An 18,868-nucleotide genomic window follows, 5' to 3' on the forward strand; every position below is an offset into this window, starting at 1 on the left:
CTAGTTAGCAATTAAGAGACCTGGCTTTCTTGCTCTCCACTCTCTCTAAAAAAGACTTTCCAGGATTATTCTTAGGGAGGCCTTTCGACCAGACCTGCCCTGAGAACCCTGCTGCCCCAGAGCAGTGGTGTTCGCATTCTTTGACTAGTAACTCCCCTCAGCCATTCTTCTCCGCCTGAATAGGAACCTGACTTTTGCCTCCCACCCTCTAACTTGGGCTTGGAGATGCTCATCCCACTCCTGCCCTGGTCATTATACCCTAACCATTGCCAATCCTGGCTTAGTACCAGTTTGCTTCCTCCTCTGAAGGAATTTCTGCATTTTTGTCAGTCCTGGTCACATGATTTATGACTAAGAGAAAGAAAAAGGCAGGGAGTGGGGAAATAGGAAAAGGAACTACTAGAGACAACAAATATTAAAACTTCCATCTGCCTCATGTATTTTGCCTAGTCTAGAACTGGTCAGTGGCATAGGTTTTAAATTTCATGTACTCAGAATTTCCTCAAAAAGCTTCTCTAACTGTAGCTTCTCTGTCTTGGCCGTAGGACCCTCTCTCAAACAATGCCCCACCAGATTCAGGCTAACACATCCAGGAGTAGCCAGTTCTGCAGGAGGCTGGGTGTCAGCTAAGCTCAAATGCCAAAGTAAATAGAGGAGGGAGGGGGCACAGGATGAAGAGACCAAAGGGGCATTTCCCAGTCTAGACAGGAGGACTGCTTTTTTTAAAAGCTGTGTTTTTAAAACCCTGCTCATTCAAAACTGTAAATTCTTAAGAAGTAAGTTTGCCTTTCACTAGTGGCTATCTTACTTTTTTGTTGGTTTCTTTTGCCATATTTACAGCACTGGATAGGTTGGTTTTATTTTTCTATTGCACATAAGAGCATTTAATATTTAACATTTCATCAGTGAGATAGTTATAAAACCCATAGTTCTGAAAGAAATGCAATGCTTCATTGTATGTTAGATGAGTAAGTAGAAGCCTTTTAATCATACGTTTATTCGGCATTTTAGATACTTTTGAAATTATTTTTTATGGAATAATTTCATCATAAGTAGCATATCTCAGGTTTATTTAACATATAATTTAAGAGAGGGCAGTGTTTCAAAGTGGAAAACAAACTAGACTAAGAATCAGAAGTTCTAAATTCTAGACCTTTTAGTAACTGTTGAAGTTTAGGTAAAACCTCAGACTTCTCATCTATAGAATGCAGGAGCTGAAAAAGGAGACTGCTTAATTGACACAGTTTTTATCCAGCTTAATAACTTTATTTGCCAAGAGTGTAGTGCAGTAAAAAAAGAAATGCACTTGGATTCAAAAGACTCAGATGTAAATCTAAGCGCTGCTTCTAACTTTACTTGTGACATTGAGCATTTACCTTCTCCTGTTTCCCTCATCTGTAATAAAAAGAAAATGAAACAGATGTTGTCTAAGGTCATTTCCAGCTCTAAAATTTTATATCAAAGAAAAATGTCTGTGGTACACATGGTGTCTTCCGTTTGCATGTAAAATGTGATGTTTTGCTCTAAGTAACCTAAGAGAAATACATGTATTTGTAAAGCATTTCCCGAGTTTGCTGGAACACACATTTATCCCGCAAACAGTGAACCTTAAGTTCTTAAGGCAGAAAAGCTGTCTTAAGAGCCTTGTTTGCTTCATCTCTCTTCTGAGTACCTAAGCTCAGGCTCTGCAACTGAGCTTAAACCTTATTACTACAAAGCTTCTTCCAAGTGACTTCTGTAGGCCATAAAGACAACTATAATCAAATTTGGTTTTACCTCCTGTTTATAAATATGCTTCTTAGGTCAAAAGCCACTTATCAAATAAACTGAACTTTTAAATTTTCTTACATAAAACGCTTAATCCAAAATATTTTTGTATTTACAATTCCTGGGTTTTTGTTGTTGTTGTTGTTGTTGCTGCTGCTGCTGCTGCTGCTGCTGCTGCTGCTAAAATGCCTTAACTATTCACACAAAGTATCTTTGCTTCAAAAGGAAGTCAGAACTACAGTCACGAGTGGTTTACAGAATATTTTCTGATAGTCTTTGCTTCATTTCAGTATCGTGCCATGATTGGCTGTTGCTAGCTACAAATAAGGAAGTCTTCAAGTTGGGGGATTTCTCAGTGGAAGTTCCCACTTCAACAGAAGGGAGAGCTCTGGACAGTTTGAGCAGCATTGATAGAGCCTGTGGAAAACACTTTCCGACTGTGTAACTGTTTACATCTTTACAGAGGAATATTCTACAAAGGAAGACTTGTAACCAGGAGAAGAGGTAATCTAATTTCAATAGTTCCTACTGATTCTCAACCTAGCAAGGTGGCCTGGATGTCTTAAACTGAAGTGTTGCAGATATGTTACCCTCTTTCTCTTGCTATGTGAGTAATTTATGACATGATTCAATAATGCCTTTGTAGTCAATATCATAGTTAGAAATTTGGCCTTCAAAAAATGGCTGGATGTGGTGGGTCATGCCTATAACCCTAGCACTTTGGGAGGCCGAAGTGGGAGGATCACTTGAGCCCAGGAGCTTGAGACCAGCCTGGGCAACATAGTGAGACCCCATCTCTATTTAATTAATAAATAAATAGGGTCCCTAGCCAAGACCAAGGTAAATTTTTTTAAAATTTTCAATTTCTTTCTAACTTTTAAGATAGAATTTATGTCTCTACCTGAATGATATTTTTTTAAGTTTATATCTGGAATGAGAGCTTTCTCCAATGAATGATTTTTATAACATAATGTTGATATTTATGCTGAAAGATATTTGGCTTAAGTTGTTCATAACTTACTAGGCTGAAAAGTAAATTAAAGTAAAAGTATATTCATACTTTTTTGGTTATCTTTTTAAAAATCGATCCTGGCCTGATCCAGTGTGTCTATTCAAACATTAACTCAAGGCTGGGCGCGGTGGTTCACTCCTGTAATCCCAGCACTTTGGGAGGCTGAGGCCAGCAGATCACCTGAGGTCAGGAGTTGGAGACCAGCCTGGCCAACATGATGAAACCCCGTCTCTACTGAAAATACAAAAATTGGCCGGGCGTGGTGGTGCATGCCTGTAATCCCAGCCACTCAGGAGGCTAAGCCAGGAGAATCACTTGAACCCAGGAGGCAGAGGTTGCAGTGAGCTAAGACGGTGCCATTGCCTAGGCAACAAGAGCAAAACTCCATCTCAAAATAATAATAATAATAATTAACTCAAGTTTAGTATTTTTTCTCATCTCATAAAAAGCACATGATAGTGAATATTTCATTACACTAAAGTATTAATCTTATAGACAGTGCTGCATCTCCTTGGACCATTTAAACTTACACAGTTATAGTAATCTAGTCTTATTCTATTACCAATTAGCCCTTATATTTTCACAACCAAAAATGAATATTAAATATCATGTAATATTTCATAAAGTTATTTTCTTAAGAATAATCATAGGAAAATGACAGCTCAAAAGATTAAAAGTAAAGAATTATTATCGCTATTGTTAAATTATTATAATAGCTGTGATATTCAAGCTTGTAAGTGGCAGAACCAGGGCTTAACTATAAATTCATATCACCTCTTTATCCATGGCTTTCTGTTACTACTGGTCTACCTTCTTATAATATTAAAATAATATTTGAGAGATGTCATATCCCAAAACATGGAGACTCTTATGATAGAAAATGGAAGATGACTTGGCCATGTTCACACTGCAACCAAGTCATTTTTAGAAGCCAGGTCTTTCTTCTCACTCACCCACTCCCATCTCCTCACTCCCTCCAGGATACACTTCCACGTGCACCCAGGTGGGGCGCACTAGTGTGACTCCAAGCAGTTAGCTTCAGAGCCAGAAGAAGATGTGGGGTTGTATACCCAGTCTAACCTGTCTGAGGTTCTGCCCGGCAGCCAACTGGGGCTCTACAGCAATGTCTAGTTACTTCTTTCAAACACTTATGGCATTGAGTCATAGAGATAACTAACTAGATGATTAAAAATAAATAAAGCTCCCCTGAAAAAGTTCTGATTAGAATTTCATGAAACTTATGCACTAATTTGAGTAAAGTGATCATCCTTATAGCATAGAAACTTCCTGCCTGAATGTTCTATTAATGTGTCTCTAATGTATTAAGGCCTCAGTAGAATACATTTATCATTAAATGTATTCCAGTATATTTTGTTTTGTCTTCTTGTGTGTGTAGTAAAGGTACTTGATAGGGATATTCTTTCCACTATATTTTCTAACTAATTATTGCTGGCTTCTTAATTTCACAATTTTATCTTTCATCTAGCAATTTTATTGATCCCTCATTTTTCCTAAATTACTTTAGGTAACTCACATGTGATGCCTAGACAGAAAAAAATACAATCATGTATTATCCTTTTTTTTCCTCACCACACTGGCCAGAATTTCTGGAACAGTGTTTAATAACAGAGAAGAGAGCAGTCAACCTTGTCTTGTTTCTGATCTCAGTGGGAATTTCCCTAGTGGTTAACATTAAGAATGAGGTTGGCTGTTGGTTTGAGATAAGTACATTTATCATAAAAACCAAATAATTGCCAAGTACCTTGTTTACTAAAGGCTTACTTAAATAAAAACAAAATGGAGACTTCATGTTAAACTATACTCAATGTTTTTTTGGTATCATTAGAGACAACTGTATGGTTTTTCTACTTCAAACTGTGTAGTAGTCTGCTGTTACACAAGACAGTCATTGCATTTTTAAAAACTCCATGTCATCAAAAATCATGATATTAAAATGATTGCTTTGGTAATAAAGGTAGATTTATAGTTATAAGCTATGTTTTGTTGTTGCTCCAATTAAAATAATAAATTGGTAGTTCAAAATAAACCAACCAAACCTACACATTTCCTCTTTTTCTCTTCAATCCACATGCTTAGACACCTCTTCTCTATTATTTTGGCTTCACAATTCTGTTCACAACTCAAACTAACAGAAGAAGAATGAAAACAATGTGACATAAGCCAAGGAACCCTATCCAGGCAGAGCAACCAAATAAACAAAGCAGCTGTTCCTATGCTTTGTGCAAAAAGCCTTCTTCCTATTATGACAGTGCTAGCTGCAGACCACAGTTCAGTTACAACAGTGGTAAGCAAAATGTGTGTCCAAATTGATTAATTTTATATCCAACTTATATTAAGAAAATGTATGCTAAAGAGAAATGTTTGAAATTTGCTGAGAATTTTAATATTCATATTCTCAACTAGAAGTTTAGTGTGCATTTTGTTTTATATTCATAAGTCTGTAAAATTAGTCTGTATTTTATTTTCTAGAACATATCACTGATAGGTTTCAGTATTAAACTGAGACTAGTTTAATAAAGTAAAATGATAAAAATACCAAAATGTTCCAGGTTCTAAAGAAAATTCAATAGGAGTTATCTGTTCCTTGAAATGTTTAAAGAAGAAATCCATAATACTGTTGGGCCTTGGCATCCCCTTCTGAAAATAATTCTTTAAATGCTATTACAATGTCTTCTATTGTTATTGATCTATTTGGGGTTTATGCTATTTTTCATGCAGCTTAGTTTATTTGCTTTGGCTTAGCAATGATTCTTTTAAAAATTTTTCAAATATATTGGCATACATGGTATCATCTTGAACTTTTTAAAATCATCTCCGTAACTATGTGGATAACCCTTTTTCATGATGCATTTTGTCCATTTGTTTTCTGTCTCTCTTTTTTTCTGATTGGATGTCACAGAATTAATTTCTTGGCTCTATTCCTTCTATAGTTAGCTCTTCGTAAAATTGTTTTTGCTTTATCTTTATTAATATTTTCTCAATGCCTTTTTTAGACTATTTTACTTTTCTCTTTTCTAAGTTTGTGAGTTGAATTCTTAGTTAATTTATTGTTATTCTTTCTTCTTTTATAATGAAAATATTTAAGGCTAGGATTTTTTTGGTACTATTTTAACATCTTACAACTTTTGATATGTTGCTTTCACATTTCACTGTCTTACAGTTTTTAATTGAAGTTTTATTTCCTCTTTGATCAGATTTATTTAGGATAGTGAAGGGTTCTTTTAGTGAGTAGTCTTTTTAAAACCATTTTAGATTTAGAGAAAATTTGAGTGAACACTACAGATAATTCACATATACCACCCTTTCTACCCCCACCACTCACAGCATCCCCTATTATTGACAATTTGCATTAGTATGGTACATTTGTTACAATTTATGAACCAATATGGGAACATTATTATTAACTCAAGTCCATAGTTTATTCAGGTTTTCTTATTTTTTCCCTTTTTAAAACTGAGGTGAAATTCATATAACACAAAACTAATCATTTTAAAATGAACAATTCAGTGGCATTCAGTACACTGACAATGTTATGTAACCACCACCTTTATTTAGTTTCAAAACATTTTTACCACCCCAAAAGGAAACAGTGTACTATTAAGCAATTGTTCACATTTCTCACTCCCCTCAGCCCCTGGCAACCACAAATCCACATTTTGTCTCTGGATGTATCTATTCTGAATATTTCATATAAGTGAAACCAGACAGTGTGACTTTCTTTTTTTTACTATTATTTTACTTTAAGTTCTGGGATACAAGTGCAGAACGTGTAGGTTTGTTACTTATGTATACATGTGCCCTGGTGGTTTGTTGCACCTATCAACCTGTCATCTAGGTTTTAAGCCCCACATGCATTAGCTATTTATCCCTCCTTCCTCTCGCCCCTCAACCCTGACTAGCCCCAGTGTATGTTGTTCCTCTCCCTGTGTCCATGTGTTCTCATTGTTCATCTCACACTTATGAGTGAGAACATGTGATGTTTGGTTTTCTGTTCTTGTGTTAATTTGCTGAGGATGATGGCTTTGAGCTTCATCCATGTCCCTGCAAAGGACATGATCTCATTCTTTTATGGCTGCATAGTATTCCAGGTATATATGTACCACATTTTCTTTATTCTGTCTATCACTGATGGGCATTTGGATTGGTTCCATGTCTTTGCTATTGTAAATAGTGCTGCACTAAACATATGTGTGCATGTGTCTTTATAGTAGAATGATGTATATTCCTTTGGTTATATACCCATTAATAGGATTGCTGGATCAAATGGTATTTCTGGTTCTAGATCCTTGAGGAATCACCACACTCTCTTCCACAATAGTTGAACTANTAGCCCCAGTGTATGTTGTTCCTCTCCCTGTGTCCATGTGTTCTCATTGTTCATCTCACACTTATGAGTGAGAACATGTGATGTTTGGTTTTCTGTTCTTGTGTTAATTTGCTGAGGATGATGGCTTTGAGCTTCATCCATGTCCCTGCAAAGGACATGATCTCATTCTTTTTATGGCTGCATAGTATTCCAGGTATATATGTACCACATTTTCTTTATTCTGTCTATCACTGATGGGCATTTGGATTGGTTCCATGTCTTTGCTATTGTAAATAGTGCTGCACTAAACATATGTGTGCATGTGTCTTTATAGTAGAATGATGTATATTCCTTTGGTTATATACCCATTAATAGGATTGCTGGATCAAATGGTATTTCTGGTTCTAGATCCTTGAGGAATCACCACACTCTCTTCCACAATAGTTGAACTAATTTACATTTCCACCAACAGTATAAAAACGTTCCTATTTCTCCAAAGCCTCATCAGCATCTATTGTTTCTTGTTTTTAATAATCACCTTTCCGACTGGCATGAGATGGTATCTCATTTTGGTTTTGATTTGCATTTCTCTAATGATCAATGATGTTGAGCTTTTTTCCTGTGTTTGTTGGCTGCATAAATGTCTTCTTTTGAGAAGTGTCTGTTCATATCCTTTGCCCACTCTTTGATAGGGTTGTTTTTTTCTTGTAAATTTGTTTAAGTTCCTTGTAGATTCTGGATATTATACCTTTTTCAGATGGATAGATTGCAAAAATTTTCTTCCATTCTGTAGGCTGATGCTCACTCTAATGATAGTTTCTTTTGCTGTGCAGAAACTCTTTAGTTTAATTAGATCCCATTTGTCAATTTCGGCTTTTCTTGCAGTTGCTTTTGGCATTTTCATCGTGAAGTCTTTGCCCATGCCTATGTCCTGAATGGTCTTACCTAGGTTTTCTTCGAGGGATTTTATGGTTTTAGGTCTTATGTTTAAGTCTTTAATCCATCTTTAGTTAATTTTTGTATAAAGTGTAAGGAAGGGGTTCAGTTTCAGTTTTCTGCATATGGCTAGCAACTTTTCCCGACACCATTTATTAAATGGGAAATCCTTTCCCCATTGTTTGTTTTTGTCCAGTTTGTCAAAGATCAGATGGTTGTAAATGTGTGGTGTTATTTCTGAGGTCTCTGTTCTGCTCCATCGGTCTATATGTCTGTTTTTGTACCAGTACCATGCTGTTTTGGTTACTGTAGCCTTATAGTATATTTTGAAGTCAGGTAACATGATGCCTCCAGCTTTGTTCTTTTTGCTTAGGGTTGTCTTGGCTATATGGGCTCTTTTGGGGTTTTAATATGAGATATAAAGTAGTTTTTTCTAATTCTGTGAAAAATGTCAGTGGTAGTTTGATGGAAATAGCATTGAATCTATAAATTACTTTAGGCTGTATGGCCATTTTCTTGATGTTGATTCTTCCTATCCATGAGCATGGAATGTTTTTCCATTTGTTTGTATCCTCTCTTATTTCCTTGAGCAGTAGTTTGTAGTTCTCTTTGAAGAGGTCCTTCATGTCTCTGGTTAACTGTATTCCTAGGTATTTTATTCTCTTTGTAGCAATTGTGAATGAGAGTTCATTCAAGATTTTGCTCTCTGTTTGTCTATTATTGGTGTATAGGAATGCTTGTGATTTTTGCACACTGATTTTGTATCCTGAGACTTTGCTGAAGTTGCTTATTAGCTTATGGAGTTTTGGGGCTGAGATTATGGGGTTTTCTAAATATAGACTCATATCATCTGTAAACAGAGACAATTTGATTTCTTCTCTTCCTATTTGAATATGCTTTATTTCTTTCTCTTGTCTGATTGCCCTGGCCAGAACTTCAAATACTATGTTGAATAGGAGTGGTGAGAGAGGGCATCCTTGTCTTGTGATGGTTTTCAAAGGAAATGCTTACAGCTTTTGCCCATTTCGCATGACATTGGCTGTGGGTTTGTCATAAATAGCTCTTATTATTTTGAGCTATGTTCCATCAATGCCCAGTTTCTTGAGAGTTTTTAACATGAAGGGATGTTGAATTTTATTGAAGGCTTATTCTGCTTCATTTGAGATAATCACATGGTTTTTGTCATTGGTTCTATTTATGTGATGGATTACATTTATTGATTTGTGTATGTTGAACCAACTTTGTGTCCCAGGGATGAAGCCGATTTGATCTTGGTGGATAAGCTTTTTGATGTGCTGTTGGATTCGGTTTTCCAGTACTTTATTGAGGATTTTTGCATTAATGTTCATCAGAGACATTGGCCTGAAGTTTCTTTTTTTGTTGTGTTTCTGCCAGGTTTTGGTATCAGTATGATGCTGGCCTCAAAATGAGTTAGGGAGGAGTCCCTCCTTTTCAATTGTTTGAATAGTTTCAGAAGGAATGGTACAAGCTCCTCTTTGTACCTCTGGTAGAATTCATCCATGAATCCATCTGGTCCTGGGCTTTTTTTGGTTGGTAGGGTATTAATTACGGCCCCAATTTCAGAACTTGTTATTGGTCTATTCAAGTATCAACTTCTTTCTGGTTTAGTCTTGGGAGCGTGTATGTGTCCAGGAATTTATCCATTTCTTCTAGATTTTCTAGCTTATTTGCATAGAGGTATTTATAGTATTTGCTGATAGTAGTTTGCATTTCTGTGAGGTCAGAGGTGATATTCCCTTTATCAATTTTTATTGTGTCTATTTGAGTCTTCTCTCATTTCTTTTTTATTAGTCTAGCTAGCCATCTATTTTGTTAATTTTTTCAAAAAACCAGCTCCTGGATTCATTGAGTTTTTGAAAGGTTTTTTGGTGTCTCTATCTTCTTCAGTTCTGCTCTGAACTTAGTTATTTCTTGTCTTCTCCTAGGTTTTGGATTTGTTTGCTCTTGCTTCTCTAGCTTTTTTAATTGTGATGTTAGGGTGTCAATTTGAGTTCTAGCTTTCTAATGTGGGCATTTAGTGCTATAAACTTCCCTCTTAACACTGCTTTAGCTGTGTCCCAGAGATTCTGGTACATCTCGTTGTTCTCATTGGTTTCAAATAACTTCTTGATTTCTGCCTTAATTTCATTATTTACCTAGGAGTCATTCAGGAGCATGTTGTTCAATGTCCATGTAGTTGTGTGATTTTGAGTGAGTTTCTTAATCCTGATTTCTAATTTGATTGCACTCTGGTCTGAGAGACTGTTATAATTTCAGTTCTTTTGCATTTGCTGAGGAATGTTTTACTTCCAATTATGTGGTCTATTTTAGAATAAGTGCCATGTGGCACTAAGAAGAATGTCTATTCTGTTGATTTGGGGTGGAGAGTTTTGTACATGTCTGTTAGGTCCATTTGATCCAGAGCTGAGTTCAAATCCTGAATATCCTTGTTAATTTTCTGTCTCGTTGATCTAATATTGACAGTGGGGTATTAAAGTCTCCCAGTATTATTGTGTGGAAGTCTAAGTCTCTTCGCAGGTGTCCAAGAACTTGTTTTATGAATCTGGTTGCTCCTGTATCAATTTTTGGTCTCATTGATCTGTCTAATATTGACAGTGGGGTGTTAAAGTGTCCCACTATTATTGTGTGGGAGTCTAAATCTCTTTGTAGGTCTCTAAGAACTTGCTTTATGAATCTGGGTGCTTCTGTATTAGGTGCATATATATTTAGGACAGGTAGCTCTTCTTGTTGCATTGATCCCTTTACCATTATGCAATGCCCTTCTTTGTCTTTTTTGATCTTTGTTGGTTTAATTTCTGTTTTGTTAGGGACTAGGATTGCAACCCTTGCTGCTTCTTCTTCTTCTTTTTTTTTTTTTCTTTCCATTTGCTTGGTAAATATTCCTCCATCCCTTTATTTTGAGCCCATGTGTGTCTTCGCATGTGAGATAGGTCTCCCTAATATAGCACAGTGATGAGTCTTGACTCTTTATCCAATTTGCCAGTCTGTGTCTTTTAATTGGGGCATTTAGCCCATTTACATCTAAGGTTAATAATGTTATATGTGAATTTGATCCTGTCATCATGATGCTATCTGGTTATTTTGCACACTAATTGATGCAGTTTTTTCATAGTGTCATTGGTCTTGGTTGATGTTTATATTTTGGTGTGTTTTTGCAGTGGCTGATACCAGTTTTTCCTTTCCATAGTTGGTGCTTCCTTCAGGAGCTCCTGCAAGACAGGCCAGGTAGTGATGAAATCCCTCAGCATTTGATGGTCTGGAAAGGATTTTATTTCTCCTTCTCCTATAAAGTTTAGTTTGGCTGGATATGAAATTTTGGGCTGAAAATTCTTTTCTTTAAAATATTGGCCCCCACTCTCTTCTGGCTTATAGAGTTTCTGCTGAGAGGTCCACTGTTAGTCTGATGGGCTTCCTTTTGTAGGTTACCTGGCCTTACTCCCCGGCTGCCCTTAACATTTTTTTCCTTCCTTTTAACCTTGGAGAATCTGATGATTGTGTCTTGGAGTTGATCTTCTAGTGGAGTATCTTAGTGGTGTTCTCTGTATTTCCTGAATTTGAATGTTGGCCTGTCTTGCTAGGTTGGGGAAGTTCTCCTGGATAATATCCTGAAGTGTGTTTTCCAACTTGGTTCCATTCTCCCTATCTTTCTCAGGTACTCCAATCAATCATAGGTTAGGTCTTTTTACATAGTCCCATATTTCTCAGAGGTTTTGTTCGTTCCTTTTCATTCTTTGTTCTCTAATCTTGTCTTCATGCCTGATTTCAGCAAGATGATCTTCAAACTCTGATATCCTTTGTTCTGCTTGGTCGACTCAGCTATTGATACTTGTGTATGCTTCACGAAGTTTCATGGTGTGTTTTTCAGCTCCATCAGGTAATTTGTATTCCTCTCTAAACTGGTTATTCTATTTAGCAGCTCCTATAGCCTTTTATCAAGGTTCTTAGCTTCTTTGCATTGGGTTAGAACATGCTCTTTTAGCTCAGTGGAGTTTATTACCCACCTTCTGAAGCCTACTTCTGTCAATTTGTCCATCTCATCCTCTGTCCAGTTCTGTGTCCTTGCTAGAAAGGTGTTGCGATCATTTGGAGAAGAGGCACTCTGACCTTTTGGGTTTTCAGAGTTTTTTTGTTCTTTCTCATCTTCATGAGTTTGTCTAGTTTCGATATTTGAGGCTGCTGACCCTTGGATGGGGTTTTTGTGGGGGATTTTTTTGTTGATGCTGTTGTTGTTGCTGTCTGTTTGTTTGTTTGTTTGTTTTTCTTTCAAAGGTCAAGTCCCTCTTCTGTAGGGCTGCTGCAGTTTGCTGGGGATTCACTACAGGCCTTATTCATCTGGTGTTTGCTCTCGCGCCTGGAGGCGTCGCTTGAGGAGGCTAGAGAACAGAAAAGATGGGTGCCTGCTTCTTCCTCTGGGATCTCTGACTTCGAGGGGCACCAACCCGATGGCAGTAGGAATGCTCCTACATAGGGTGTCTGACAACCCCTATTGGAGGGTCTCACCCAGTTGGGTGGCATGGGGAGCAAGACCTGTTTAATGAAACACTTTGTCCCTTGGTGGAGGGGGTGTGCTTTGCTGGGAAGGGGACCCACTCATCTGGGCTGCCTAGATTCCTCAGAATTAGCAGGAGGAAAGACTAAGTCTGCTGGTCCATGGAGACTGCAGCCACCCCTCCTGCTAGGGGCTCAGCCCCAGGGGGATCAGAGTTCTGTCCCTGAATCCCTGGTTGGAGTTGTTGGAGTTCCTGCAGGGAGGCCCCGCCCAGTGAGGAGGGATGGGTCAGGGTCAGGCCTGAAGAGGGTCTGGCCGCAGTTTGCCACAGCTGGTGTGTTGGGGTGTGGGAGATACCGCTTGGGACCAAGCCATCCAGCCTCCCTGGCTCCCGCAGAGGAAAAGTGCAGCCTGGAGCTATAGAGATGGCTGTTGCCCTTCCCCAACCCTGGGAACTTAGTGTGTTAGGTGGCTATCAGTTCCAGTATTGGCTACCATCTCTCCCCCAAAGAGCTCAGACAGCTTAGACAGCAGACAGCTGCAGCTGTGGTGCTGACCGCCCCCTGCCCCCGGGAACTTAGCAGGCTTAGGCAGATTCTAGCTAAGCGGCTGTTGAGAATCTGTGTGACTCCTTGGTTGGGAACCTAGGCCCTGGTGGTGTGGGTTCACTAGTGGCATCTTCTGATCTGTGGGTTGCACAGTTCCATGAAAAAAGCACGGTTTCCCAGGTTGGGTAGCACACTCACTCACTGCCTCCCTTGGCTATGGGCTGGGGGCTTCCCTGCCCCATGTGGCTCTCAGGTGGGCCACTGCACCATAATTGTCTTCCTTCCTCTCAGAGGGTCACACCAGCTGCCTGGTCAGTTCTGATGACAGAACCTAGATACCTCGGTTGCCAGTGAAGGATTTGCATGCTGTTATAGTTCTTTTTGATGGGAGCCTCCAATCGCTGCTGCTTCTAGTCGGCCATCTTGGCCTCACCTATGACTTTCCTAAACTGGCATTTTTTACTTAGCACAGTGGTTTTGAGTTTCATCCACGTTGTAGTGTATATCAGTACTTCATTTCTTTTTATGGCTGAATAATATTGTATTATATGTATATACCACAAATTATTTATCCATTCGTCTGTTGATGGATAGGGTATTTGGTCTGTCTTCACTTTTGGACTATTGTAAATCATGCTGTTATGAACATGTATTTACACGTATTTGTTTCAGTACCTGTTTTCAGTTCTTTTCGGTATATACCTGGCAGTGGAATTCTGGGGTCATATGGTAATTCTATGTTTAGTATTTTAAGGAACTGGCAAATTATTTTCCATAGTGGTTGAACTATTTTACACTCCACCCAGCAATGTATAAGACTTCCAATTTCTCCACATCCTCCTCCACACTTGTTATTTTCTATTTGGGTTCTTATTACAGCCATCCTAGTGAATGTGAAGTGGTAATTCATTGTAGTTCTTATTTGCATTTCCCTAAAGACTAATAATGTCAAGCATTTTTTCATGTGTTTGTTGACCATGTGTAGATCCTCTTTAGATAAATGTCTATTCAAGTCAGTTACCCATGTTTTAATTGGTTGGTTTGTCTTTTTGTTGTTGAGTCATAAGAGTTTTTTAAATATATTCTAGATTCTAGGCCCTTATCAGATATGTGATTTGCTAATATTTTCTCCCTTTCTATAGACTGTCTTTTCAGTGTCTTGACATCTTTCAATGTATAAAAGTTTTAAAATTTTTTATTAAGTCAAATTTATTTGTTTTCTTGTTTGTTATTTTTGTATCATATCTAAAATCCATTGTCAAATCCAAGGTCATGATGACTTACTCACTTGTGTTTGTCTAAGGGTGCTATTATGGTTTTATCTCTTATATTTAGGGGATTGATCAATTGGGAGTTAATTTTTGTATGTAGTGTGAGGTAGGGGTCCACCTTCTTTCTTTTGCATGTGCTTATCAGTTGTCCCAGCATCATTTGTTGGAGAGACTATTTTTTCTCCATTAAATGGTCTTGGCACCCTTATAAGGGTTTATTTTTGGACTCTCAGTTCTATTCTTTTGGTCCATGTGTGTATTTTTATGCTAGTGCCAGGCTGTTTTGATTACTATAGCTTTGTAGTAAGTGTTGAAATTGGGAAGTGTGAGTCTTCCAACTTTGTTTTTCCTTTGCAATATTCTTCTGGCTACACTTGCAATTTAATATGAATTTGAGAATCAGTTTTTCCATTTCCGAAAAAAAAAAAAAATAGGCCATTGAAATTTCAGTAGCAATTGCATTGAATCTGGAGATCAATTTGTAGAGTATTGCCATCTTAATAATATTAAGTCTTCCAATCCATGGACATGGGATGTCTTTCTACTTACTTACGTCTTCTATAATTTCTTTCAGAAATGTTTTGTAGTTTTCAGTCTATAACTATTTTATCTCTTTGGTTAAGTTTATTCCTAGGCATTTTATTTTTTTGGATGCCACTGTAAATAGAATTTTCTTAATTTCCTTTGAAGAGGGTTCATTAGCAATGTATAGAAACAACTGATTTTTGAGTGTTTTTATTATACCCTGTAACTTTACTAAATTCATTTATTAGCTCTAGTAGCTTTCTTGTGAATACTTTGGGAGTTTTCATATATTGGATAATATCATCTAAGGATAGAAATAGTTTTACCTCTTCCTTTCCAATTTGGATGGCTTTTATTTCTTTTTCTTGTCTAATTGCACTGGCTACTATTTCCTGGACAGTGTTAAATAGCAGTGGTGAAAGAAAGTGTCCTTGTCTTGTTCCTAATCCTAGGCAGAAAGCTTTCAGTATTTCACCATCTGATATGTTGTTACCTGTGGATTTTTCATAAATGCTCTTTATTATGGTAAGGAAGTTCCCTTCTAATCCTAGTTTTCTGAGGAATCATGAAAGGGTGTTGGTTTTTTCAAATGCCTTTTTGCATCAGTGGAGATAATCATGCGTTTTTTGTTGTTGTTGTTTTCTTTCTTTCTTTCTTTCTTTTCTTCATTTTTCTATGATGTGCATTGCCTGGAATGATTTTCTTATGTTGAACCACCCTTGAGTTACAGTGATAAATCACACTTGATCATGATGTATAATACACTTAATAGGCTGTTGGATTTATTTTGCTAGTATTTTGTTGAGAATTTTTGCATCTATATTCACAAGGAATATTGGTTTTTAGCTTTCTTTTTTACCACATCTTTGTCTGGCTTTGGTATAAAGGCAATGCTAGCCCCATAGAATGAGTTAGTAAGTATCCTTTCCACCCCTGTTTTTTATCTAGCAGTTTGAGAATTTGGTGTTATTTAAGTGCATGGTAGAATTCACCAGTGAAGCCATCTGGTCCTGATGGCTTCTTAGTGGGGAGATTTTTGGTTATTGATTCAATCTCTGTATTATTAGAAGTCTGTTCAGATTTCCTATTTCCTCTTTACTTAGATTTACTAGTTTGTGTGTTTTTAGGAATCTGTACAGTTCATCTAGGTTATCTAATTTGTTGATCTACAACTGTTCCATAACCTAATATTTATAATACTTTGTATTTCTATTTGGTTGTTGCTAATGTCCTCACTTTCATTTTTGATTTTAGTTATTTATTTCTTCTTCCTCTTTTTCTAATCCATTTAGATAAAGTTTTGTCAATTTTATTGATCTTTTCCAAGAACCAACTTTTAGTTTCATTGATTATCTCGACGGTGTTTCTCTTCTCTATTTCATTTATCTCTGCTCTAATATTAAGTTTCATCCTTGCTAGCTTTAGATTTAGTTTGTTCTTCCTTTTCCAGTTCCTTGAGGCATAAAAGTTAAATTATTCATTTCAAATCTTCCTTTTCTCTTTTTTTTAGATGGAGTCTCACTCCAATCTCTGCCTCTCAGGTTCAAGCAATTCTCCTGCCTCAGCCTCCCAAACAGTCAAGATAACAGGCACATGCATACCACCACACCCAGCTAATTTTTGTATGTTTAGTAGAGCCCAGGTTTCACCATTTTAGCCAGGCTGGTCTCAAACTCCTGACCTCAAGTGATCTGCTTGTCTCGACCTCCCAAATTCCTGGGATTACAGGCATGAGACAGCATGCCCGGCTCTCGGATCTTTTTTAATATGAACATTTATGGCTATTACTTTCCCTCTGAGCACTGTTTTCACTGCATCCCATATATTTTGATACGTTGCAATTTTGTTTCTGTTCTTCTCCAAGTAAATCTAATTTTCCTATGATTTATCCTTGTGACTTACTGGTTGTTTAAGAATGTGTTGCTTAATTTGCACATATTTGTAAATTTTTTAGTTTTCCTTGTATTAACTTCTAGTTTCATTCCATTTTGGTTGGAGAAGATACTTTGTATGATTTCAATCTTTTTAGATATATTAAGACTTTTTGTGGCCTAACATTTGGTCTATCCTGGGGAAGATTCCATATCCACTTGAGAAGAATGTATATTCAGCTTTTGTTGGGTGGAATGTATATTCAGCTTTTGTTCTGCTAGGTCTAGTTGGTTTATGCTGTTTTTCAAGTTGTCTATTTTCTTTTGGATCATCTGTTTTTCTATTTATTATGAAAAGTGGCATAATGTAGTCTCTGGTGACTATTGTAGTACTGTCTATTTCTCCCTTCCAGTCTGTCAATGTCTCTTTCATATATTTTTGGGTCCTGTTGTTTGATGGATATATGTGTATAATTGCTATATCTTCTTGATGAATTACCTTTTTGTCAATATATAATATCCTTCTTTGTCTCCTGTAACAGTTTTTTACTTAAAGTCTATTTTCTCTAACATTAGTATAGCCACACAACCTCTCTTGTGGTTACTACTTGCATGAAAAAATATTTTTCCATAATTTCACTTTAATCTCTTGGTCTTTGCATCTAAAGTAAGTCCTTTGCAGATAGCATATGGTTTGATCATTCGATCACGTTGTATTATCCATTTTGCCAAGCTCTGCCTTTTGACTGAAGAGGTTAATACACCTACATTTAAAGTAATCACTGACATGGAAGGTCTTACTTCTGCCATTTTGCTATTTGATTTGTGTATGTTCTATACCATTTCTCTGTTTCTCACTTCCTCCAATGCTGTCTTATTTTGTATTTAGCTTATTATTAGTGGTATACCATTTTATTCCCTTTTCATTTTCTTTTGTGATTTTTAAAAAATATTTTCTTAGTCATTGCCATCTGAATTACAATTAACGACCTAAATTTATAACAACCTAATTTTAACCGATACCAACTTAGTTTCAGTAACATACAAAAATTCTACTACTTAGCAGCTTAATCACCCCTTACATGTTGTTGTCACAAATTATATATTTATAAGTTGTGTGCCAGATTTATAATTATTTTTAAGCATTTGTCTTTTAAATCATATAGGAAATAAAAAGAGGAGTTACAAACCAAAATACAATTATCCTAGCTTTAATATATTTACCTATGTAGTTGTCTTTACTGAAGTTCTTTATTTCTTTGTATGGCCTCAAATTATCTTCTAGTAGTCATCCTGAAGGACTCCCTTTATCATTTCTGTAGGGTAAGTCTACTAACAACAAGCTCCTTCGGCTTTCGTTTATCTCAAAATGTCTTAATTTTCTTCTTTTTTTTTTATACTTTATGTTCTAGGGTACATGTGCACAACGTGCAGGTTTGTTACATATATATGCATGTGCCATGTGGTGTGTTGCACCCATTAACTCGTCATTTACATTAGGTATATCTCCTAATGCTATCCCTCCTCCCTCCCCCCACCCCACAATAGGCCCTGCTGTGTGATGTTCCCCTTCCTGTGTCCAAGTGATCTCATTGTTCAATTCCCACCTATGAGTGAGAACATACGGTGTTTGGTTTTTTGTCCTTGTGATAGTTTGCTGAGAATGATGGTTTCCAGCTGCATCCATGTCCCTACAAAGGACACAAACTCATCCTTTTTTTTATGGCTGCATAGTATTCCATGGTGTATATGTGCCACATTTTCTTCATCCAGTCTGTCACTGATGGACATTTGGGTTGATTCCAAGTCTTTGCTATTGTGAATAGTGCCGCAATCAGCATACATGTGCATGTGTCTTTATAGTAGCATGATTTATAATCCTTTGGATATATACCCAGTAATGGGATGGCTGGGTCAAATGGTATTTCTTGTTCTAGATCCTTGAGGAATCGCCACACTGTTTTCCACAATGGTTGAACTAGTTTACAGTCCCACCAACAGTGTAAAAGTGTTCCTATTTCTCCACATCCTCTCAGCACCTGTTGTTTCCTGACTTTTTAATGATTGCCATTCTAACTGGTGTGAGATGGTATCTCATTGT

General features: G+C 37.0%; 1 protein-coding gene across 1 annotated transcript in view; it reads left to right on the forward strand.

Annotated features, from left to right (window-relative positions):
• Window positions 1-2,115: 2,115 nt before the first annotated feature.
• TANK (TRAF family member associated NFKB activator) overlaps window positions 2,116-18,868 on the forward strand; it is a 113,455-nt gene continuing 96,702 nt past the window's right edge. The window contains exon 1 of the mRNA XM_017849347.1: window positions 2,116-2,271. The gene's annotated coding sequence lies outside the window, so the exon portion shown is untranslated. The remainder of the gene's footprint in view (window positions 2,272-18,868) is intronic.

This window comes from Rhinopithecus bieti, unplaced genomic scaffold, assembly GCF_001698545.2.
Source record: "Rhinopithecus bieti isolate Rb0 unplaced genomic scaffold, ASM169854v2 scaffold_33113, whole genome shotgun sequence".
NCBI lineage: Eukaryota > Metazoa > Chordata > Mammalia > Primates > Cercopithecidae > Rhinopithecus > Rhinopithecus bieti.